Source organism: Akebia trifoliata, chromosome 3 (assembly GCF_017979445.1).
Source record: "Akebia trifoliata isolate Shusen 1 chromosome 3, ASM1797944v1, whole genome shotgun sequence".
In the NCBI taxonomy this organism is placed as follows: Eukaryota; Viridiplantae; Streptophyta; class Magnoliopsida; order Ranunculales; family Lardizabalaceae; genus Akebia; species Akebia trifoliata.
Window position 1 is genome coordinate 50,626,195 of NC_141377.1, and position 9,901 is coordinate 50,636,095.

Consider the following 9,901-nt stretch of genomic DNA (forward strand, 5'->3'; position numbering starts at 1 on the left):
AAAAAATAAAATAAAATATTTTTAGATAATTTTTATTATTTAAATAAATAATTATTATTATTTAAATAAATAATTATTATTATTTATATTAATATATTAAATATCGAAAATGTCACATTTTAAGGTTTCACCTTAGACCTCAATTGTATTGAGCTGTACCCGGAAGAGGAGTCAAAAGTGAATATACAAAAAAAGGAGTCCGATTTTCAGGGCTCTTTAGATAAAGTTCGCCAAATCCCAATCTCCCACACACACACACATCTTCCACGTGTCCGACAGATGGACTGCACCAGATGACAAGATGATTGTAGCCATGAACTCTCTTCTTATAAATGCTTAACTGACATTGAAGTTGACATCGATTCACACATTGTTGATGTGTGATGAAGATATAATTGTAAATGTTTTTTTTTTTATCTCGAGGAAAAGAATCTATGATTCTATACACACATCCACAACAGCAATGTATGAGTCCACGCCACTCCAACATCTTCCTATTTTATTTTTGAATTAATACACTATAATTATTGGACACTGCATTCACCACTCGATGACATAGTAGTACACAGATAATCATAAATTTATTTTCACGAGATACAAATTACAAGATCAACGATTCTTTATGCACTGCCAGGTCAGCATAGTGTTGAACACAAGTCCAGCGAAGACAGTCCATTATTTCCTTTATTCTTATAAAAGGAGAGATTCTATCGGATCACCACGTTTTACTTACAACACACCATAACATTGATTCGGTGCATCTCATGCACATTATTGATTAAAGTGAAAAAGCAAGTATGATTCCTATCCACTTTCAAGTCAAGAAGTGTCATATGAGGTTCGTGCCTGAGTCACTTAAGCATTATTCATTTATCTGTATTAACTGATCCCTAGGTAACCATTCAAGTGTTTTTACTTACATCTCATCCGTCCGTTTAATGGATAGACTCAAACAGAAAGTCCTATTGCCCTCATGTCAGGGTCTTTGTCTTTGAACTAATCTCTCTCTCTCTCAACTTACCACAAAGAATATGAGCTACAGATTGAACTTTGAAGTCCTTTGGCTATAATTTCCTACTTTTGTGAATTCGCACTAATTAAAGTTCTTATACCTTTATATTCTAATGAGTAGGTCTTGTTTTAGAGTTTATCTTTCTTAAAATCTTTGTTTGCCTTGCTTCTCTATAGGAATCAAAATGATCTCCATCTGGAAAGGGAGGAGTTTATGATCTGTGGACAGGTAGGCTTAATTCATTGGCTTTGGATCTGAAGCTCTCTCTATTTTTTTTATTTTATTTTTTGGATTTATTGACAGATTTAATCATTGAGAAAAATAGTAGAAGTTCTTGAGTTCTTCTAGTCGTTGGTACTTAATTTCAGAAAGGGCTTTTGGGCTCTTGAAAAATTAGGGCATACAAAATTATATATGTTAGAATTAAAAGTTGGAGCAGCTCTAGAGTTCTATCTTTTTTTGGATTTTAATGCATTTGAGGTTTGTGAGATGAACTGAATTGCTAAAGAAAAATTAGAAGAGAAGTAACTTTGCATAGAGAGATAAGCACAAGGATGCAAAAGTCAGAAACTTGGTTGTTTGGTTATAAGGTTTTATCTGATCTAGAAAAATAGTAATATAGATCAAATTGAGGGATAAAAGAAAATTAAAGCTGTCAAACAAGGAGAGAATAGATATATGTGGCCATGGCAGGTTGGGAACCCAGCCCAGATTCTCGCTACGTCCACCACCTCCGACCGCAGCTGGACTTACGAAGATCATTACAGCATCAAACAACCCAAGTTTCAGATTCCCCCGAAAGAGATCAGAAGCTCAATGAAACCCTAACAAGCTCGGGTACTGCAGCCACTGCCAACCGTCGCCCACGTGGCCGACCCCTTGGATCTAAGAACAAGCCCAAGCCACCGATAATTGTCACTCAAGACAGTCCTAACTCATTTGAATGGCACGCGCTTGAAGTATCATCAGGTGCCGATATCTTGGAAACTGTATCGAATTATGCAAGATGCCAATGTAGAGGAGTTTGCATTCTCAGCGGCCGTGGGACAGTCGTTAATGTAACATTGCGTCAACCAGGGACACCGTCAGGGAGCGTGGTGACACTGCACGGGGGGTTTGATGTATTGTCTTTATCAGGTATGGTACTTCCACCACCGGCACCACCGGGTGCAGGTGGGATGGCGATATTTTTGGCCGGTGGGCAGGGGCAAATAGTGGGTGGAAGTGTTGTGGGGCCATTGATGGCATCGGGTCCAGTGGTGTTGATGGTGGCATCATTCGCGAATGCGGTTTATGAGCGGTTATCATTGGAGGAGGAGGACGATGAGGGGTTGCTGGAGCAGGCGCACCCTGCAGCATCACAGTCCTCGAGTGGGCAATTGGGTGAAGGTGGTAGGGGTGGCAATGGCCATTGTAATCGTAATGGTGGTGATTCTTTGTATAATATGGGAATGAACATGGAGAATTATAAATTTTCCGGAGATGTTTTTGGTTGGAGTGGTAATGCTACTAGGCCTCCCTTTTGATACAATATGTGGAAGAGAAGGGGGTGGGGGGGAACTGTTTTTTAACTGAAGAAATGCGTCTTCTCAGTAAGTATGTAAGGAGGAGAAGAGAGGAAAGAAAAGTTTTATCAAGAGAAGGAAGGTAGTTCGATGATGAACAAAGGAAAGGATCAACAAACTTCACATGGTCCATAAGTTCCAAGTGCATGTATAAATCATTATATTTCGTAGCCTACTTTCTCTTTTTTCTTGGATTCTTCTAATTATTTACCATTTGTTTACAGATTTCTAGATGTAATGTTGGAGAATCTGTTGATGCACATTACTAGGGTTTATATATATATTTTTTCTTTGTTTGTTTGTGTGGATTTCAGCATATATGTGTTTCATTCTCATTGAAGAGAAGAATTTGCAGGTAGTGACTTATTTTCTAACTTAATTAAATCTATAAATTGTAAACCCCATCAATTCAACCATGGATTTATTCAATATATGAAATCACAATCTACGGATTTTGGAATCATGCGATAATCAAATCAAACATAAATAATAATCAATCATAAATCACACACATTATACCATCGTTGATTTGATCTATATGCTTCCTCAATCGCGGATAAAAGCAACCTGTGATCATCCTTGATTTTCTCATGACTCACTTTCTCTCTCTTATCCCTCACTTAAGAGTGCATTCTAAATGGGAATGATTGTGGCAATAACCTTTCTTTGAACGGGAGAGAGAGTCAAGATTTTCTATGCCAATATGTTTCCTTTCTCATGAAAAAATGCAAAGAATAAATAATAATGCTGAAGTGGCCTCAAGCTTGTAGGTTGATGAAAAGGATCTATGGTTCCTACACACTTCCACGTCAAGAAAGTGAGATATGAGGTACAATCTTAAGGTCACTCCAGCGCAACTCAATAATAAAACCTACTTTCCAATTTAACATGTACTAAGATTGAAATTTAAAGAATCCAAATATTTTTAGAGGCCCTATCATTTGAATCACCTAATGAAAAATTTTACAAAAGAAAGAAGTTGAAAAAGATTATTTTTATGATGGATCTATTATCATAATAATAATTATTATTCTCATTATTATCATCGTCATTATCGTCATCGTCATTATTTATTTATTTATTTGTGTTTGTGATTTTTCTAGTGTTGAGTTATATTAATAATCCTATTCGACTTCTTGTATTGCGCTATGTCATAGTGATGAACATTTATTTGAGGAGGGGAGACATGTATTTTAGTTTCGTAGGGACAAGTATGGTTTGCTAGGCAGGCCAAGACCGCAAGCCCTAAAATCCAAGTATTTCAGGTTTGTAGGGCATGAGGCCGAAAGCACCACAATTTGGGGGTTTATGAGTTAATTAGTCCTTATTGACGTTTTTAATGGGTTCATGATTTAAGTATGAAGTGTGTGGCCTCTTGTGTGAATGATCAAAAGCTGGGGAAGACAAGGGCCTAACACCTCAAAGATAATGGTTTTCATTGCACGCATGATGATAGTTGTAATTTAAGATGGAAATGATAGGTGTTTTCATGCATATACTATGAAAAATTCCCCTACACTTATATAAAGTGTATATGCAATGGATGCATGTCTAAACTTGTCCTTAGGAGATACAGGAACCCATTGGATGCCTGATTAGTTTGATCTTTCCTATGTTTTGATTGACCAAACATTGACTTGGAAAGAGACATTAGTCATGAATCAATTGGACTTAAAGAGGCTTAGATTGTAATCAATTGCAAAAGGTTTACATGAATGCCTCTTATGCTATTAATTAACCATGATCTAAGTGCGTACACCCATGATAAGACTTCCCATATTTTCATAATAAGTTATCCTATTGTAAGCCTTTTGGGTTATCCTTGATATGTCTTTTGGTTTTAATAATCTCAATGACCTTTGTTCTACCTTCAAAACTCTATAAATACTTCTCACAGCTTTCACCTTGATATGGGAGAAATTCTTTTTTATGGGTTTGATAAAAGAAAATTGCTAGAGCAGTGTTCTAATTGTGTTTGCTTACTTGGAAAAAAAAGTTGTCCTAATTGTATTGAAGAGTTCTCTCCTTTGACCATTCTCCAATCTCCATTGAAGTGCTGTAACATCAATCAGAATAATAATATACTAAGTCCTATTGGTGACCTTTAAGCAATAACACTATGCATATCCTTTATTACGTTTTTATCCTAGTACTTACTATCATATCTTGATTTTATAGTTTGATTTTTTATGTTTATTTTTTGATAAATTTATGGTAACTCCTTGTTGATCTTGTTTATATTGTATGCATGTATAAAAAAGTAATAGTACCATTATAAATGGTGTAGTTTAGTGAATAGAATTGGTAAAATCACTAAATTCTATTTCTAATTTTTACCATTATACTCACCATCTAATAATATGCATGGTGTCCTAGTCTATTTTGCATTTTTAGATATGATGAACAGAGATTTGTTGTTTTAAATAGCAAATCTTTGTTCGATTATGATGGATTGTAATAAGGTGCAAACAATTATCAAATATGCATCTAATAAGGTACCCAATAAATGAAAATTCAACAAAGAAACTTAAAAACCTATTGTGTTTCTCACGATCACCACCTTCTTTTTATCTAAAACATTCCCAATGAATGCTTTTTTTTTCCTTAAGTTGCATGATCGCATTGTATGCAAATGGGAAAGATTATGATAGACTAAATCTAATGAGTCAACAACTTCGACAGACTCAAACAAGAGCGAGCTGCAATAGTGATGAACTTCATAAATAGAGGATAATCACCACCAATATAACTGAATTTTCAGTTATCCATGAACATGTCACTTGAAAATCAAAATCAATTATTCAATAAAACTAATTTCACATTCCTCCTTCAAAATTGTAGGTGAACGTTAAAGAATAAGATGCATGAGATACATTGTATAATTGCAAATGTATTTTATCATATAAATAGTATAGGTTGGGATGGAGAAGTACAATACATATCAATTAGTATCTTCTACATTAGTTTGAAAGTATTAGTGATTTGGATATTTGATGTTAGCTGTACTGATTTAGGTTAATTGGAATTTTTATATTAGATTTATTTTTTATATCTTGATTTATGTAATATCTATAAATACCCTATTAGGGTTAATTTAATAAGAGAGTTGTTATTGGAACCCCAAATTTTACTTATTACAACTCAATTTCTTAATTATTTATCACATCCCAATTAAAAAGTAAAACACATTCTTCAAACATTACAAAGGTTTGGCACAAATTATGATTTTAACATTACAAAACGATACATTATGACACTCAATTCAAACAATATCAGTACTGTATGATTAGGATTTTACTCATATAAAACCCTAAATCCAAAAAATAGAAATCTAGGGTGAGAGGGGGGGGGGGGGGGGGGATTTCTATTGGCACCCCAACTTTTACTTATCACTTATTTTCTTAATTTTTAATTTTGGGGTGTAGTAAGTAAAAGTTGGGGTGCTAGTGGCAGTTCCTTTAATATTCATCCAAGGATTTTTAGTAAAAGTAGCATCTCTACACAGCTTGCCCAATGGTTCACATGATCATTAAGTAATTCACACCAAGTAATATTAGAACAATTCAGTATTTTAACGTTTCCAATGAAATTAATGTCCATGCCTCTTCCCTCATGAACATAAGGGTACAATTTGTACATTCAACAACTTGACATACACATTTCAATGTTCTTGGTTACGTCGTTCTTGAATTTTCTGAGTATGAGCCTAGCTACTCGTTCAACTCTTTATTTCCATATTTTTAAATAAATAAGCACAGAATATATCACATTAAAATAACTAAAAAACAATAGTTATATCTAAGGTTAGCCCAACATAGAGAAAATGATGGTTTCACTAGATTTTTTTACATTAATATGTGTTTTTTTCATGAGTCATTCTTAAGAGTTAAGGGATCCTAACCCTTATTCTTATTGTTTCTTGAACACGTCAAGATATGTTAAGGGCTCCTATTTATTAGGACAAAATCACATCATCTTCATTGTTGTCATCATCATCATCATCAAAGTCTTTTGTTGGCCAATTATGATTTTCTTTTTATAGTAATGGTCGGATTAAAGTCCAATAGATGAATCTATTAAAATAAGGGAATTGACCCAACTTGAAAGGAAAACCCTCAATAGGATCTTTCTTGAAATATTGATTTACTTTGTTAATCAAACAACTACTCCAAAAGAGCAAATTGTTGGAGAGGGTAGAACTATGGATATAAGACGGTCACGCAACTTAATTAAGGTATCACACCTGAATGTAGTGGAAAATATACACTGAATATATTTCTTTAGGAAGGGTAGGTCAAGTGGTAGAAATCCTAAGAAGCAATTAAGTTCTTGGGGCCATCCTCTAAGATTTGGTTGATCATTGACTCAATCAGTTGCATGTAGGACTTTCTAAGGGGGTGGTGCATGTGACCGTTGGATTAGTCTCATCCAAAGGGTGCGGATACCCATGATAAGCAAAAAGAAATAAAATAATAACACACTTCTACATGGAACTGTTATTTTGGGTATCAAAAACCCTAAGTCATGCGTGACGGCCAAAGACGAGAAGAATAATTACCCTGCAGACAAATACAGTGTCAAAAATTTGAAACTAATGAGGAGGGAGTCATATTTGGACAAATACACGGTCCAAATTTGAAAATAATGGGCAACGACTTTATCTTTCTCTTTCACTCTCACTTTCATTTTCTTGTCAAGTCAAAAACGGTGAACGAAGAGAAACGGTAGTTGACTTTGAACATATAAGTCCTTGTTTCACATGTGCGTTGTACCTTCCCAAGGTTGGTAATTGTCTTCCTAATATAAAATGACCTCCAATATCCATTGCCACGTGGCATATTTTTTCGTATGGTTGACCCATCAAAATTGAGTGATTGTTTATGAGCAAATTTGCTCGCAGCGCTGTGAACAAATTTGCTCAGAGACAACACTGTTTTGACATGTGATGCTGATGACCGGAGTAATGATAAAAGAATTTTTCTCTCCTAACATGGTAAAAAATCAAAAAATTTTAATAAAATCATTTTGTTACATTCAAAAATATGATCCAATACAAAAGTGTTGTAAAGGATGAAATTCTAAGAATTTTAATATATAAAAAAAAATTAAATTATTTTTCATCTTTGTATTTTAATTTTAAATTTGGATGATCAGCAACTATCCATTTTCAACACCATTGATCAAATTCAAAATAATTATTTTTTTTAACTATGAAATTTTTCTTGAAATGTAAAAGATTATGGTGTTGCCAATATGATAATCCAATTGGCGCCACATGCCAAAACAGTTTTGGCCTGTGAGCAAATTTGCTGACAGCAAGCAAACAATCACTCCATCAAAATTTGTAACCAAAAATTTAGAAAGTTTATACTGCCACACCAACAATTTATAATTTCATAAACTTTTGTTATTGTAGCACACCAATTTAACAATTTATAATCTCATAAACTTTTGTTATTGTACTCTCTCTCCTCTCGTCCTAGCATCTCTATTCTCCCATGATGTATCTATTTACTCTTCCCCCACTCTCTCTCTCTATAGAAACCCTCATAATTTCATGATGGGTGTGTTGCAATAAAATTTCTTTGTTTAACTACAAACTCTCAAAATTTATCTAACCTTCAGATTCAAAGAGTTTTCACTGAGGGATCAAAAACCCAAGTATCAAACAACCTCAGGCGGGTCATCAAGGGGTACAGGCACCATCCCTTGTTGTAGCTATTCTGCACTTTTGATGGATGCCTTGTGATTCACACTATGTAAAGTTGAAACACCACGTTTTGATTTTATGGATGATACATAGTAATGGAGTAATACCATCGTCTTGGTCTTCTGGTAATCCAATCTTCAAATAAAATTGTAATATTTCTCATTATTCACACTATATTTTACAAAATTTCCATGATGGATCAAAGGGAAAAAACAGAAGAAACTAGAAAAAAAAAATAGTAATAACCCACTTCATCCAAAAACACAGATTCCTAGTCTCACCTGAAAAAAAAAAAAAAAAAAAGTCCCTAAGTTGATCTGCCACCTTAAGTTCAAGGGTTCGAGACCCAATGCAACCATCTCAACAATAACAAACACACAAAAAATAAGGTATATTGTGCATCTAAGAAATTAATTACGTACTAGACACTACACACACCCATGTCCCCTACACGATCTATCTCCGGGCGACCGAGTTATCGTCCACTGTGACAGCCGACCGCTTAATAAATTCCAAGCAATCTGCTATTGCCTCGGAATAGAAGGAGTTGGAGCGACCATACGACCTCGATCTACAATCAAAATGACCAGTTCTTCGACTTTTACTACTACTTTCGCGACTTCCTTTCTTTATAGAAGCTAAAGCTTGCCCACATGAAGACCTCCACCTATTCAAAAGCTTGATGAAACATAAGAACCTTGTACGTAGACGATGAACCGAAAACCTTCTAGAGTTCAGTCGGAAACCTCTCCCTCGCTTCCCTTTTCGGCCAACTTTGTTGTAACTCAGATGTTCCATCACTTTAACAATTTTTTTCCTGTGGGCTATAAGTAAGGGTGAATGAAGGACCATTTTGGGCAAATGTAGGAATCTTAGGAAGAGGAAGCAACGTAGAAAATGGGAACTTTGCGTATACTGAGCCTCGGAGAAAGGTGAACGAATTTTACAACGTGGTCGTGGACATGACCAGATTATTCTTTAAATAATAATAATAATAATATAATTATGATAATAAAAGTAATATAAGAATAAGGTGCAGTGGGAAAGATAATTTAAGGATAAAGTTGAAAGTTCAAAATATTCTCAAGTCCTTCTTTCGAATTATGTGACTCAAGTACAATAGTAGAATTAAAAAAAAAACATTTGTGATCGGGGGGGGGGGGGGGGGGGGGGGCTCTTCTATAGTGCGTCTTCCCATTGATGCCTTTTAATTAATAGAGATTGAAATCTTCAAAACAAAATCAGACAACTCAACCTTTGTATGGATCATGGTGTAAATAAGATTTGAATTTTTTTTTTTTTGAAAAAAATTGAATTCTACGAGGCCAATGAAGGCTTTGAATATGGACAGCCCACGACCTCCAACTTTTTAACAAATCAGATTTTGTGGCTATACGACGTGGTTGTCCTTCAATCATCTAATATCACTGTAGGCACTGCATGGAAAACTCACTACAGAGGATTCTCTCCTATAATGGGGATGGTTTATTGAACAATAATTATGACAAAATCTATGTCAATGTTTTTGTCTCGTATGAGTTAAAAGTTTTGGTATGAACTGATTTTTAACAAGGATGATCACCTCACAATTGAGCTTCTAGTTATTATTGAAGC

General features: G+C 34.7%; 1 pseudogene; it reads left to right on the plus strand.

Annotated features, from left to right (window-relative positions):
- Nucleotides 1-979: 979 nt before the first annotated feature.
- LOC147407748 (AT-hook motif nuclear-localized protein 27 pseudogene) lies at nt 980-2,890 on the plus strand (annotated as a pseudogene).
- Nucleotides 2,891-9,901: the final 7,011 nt, after the last annotated feature.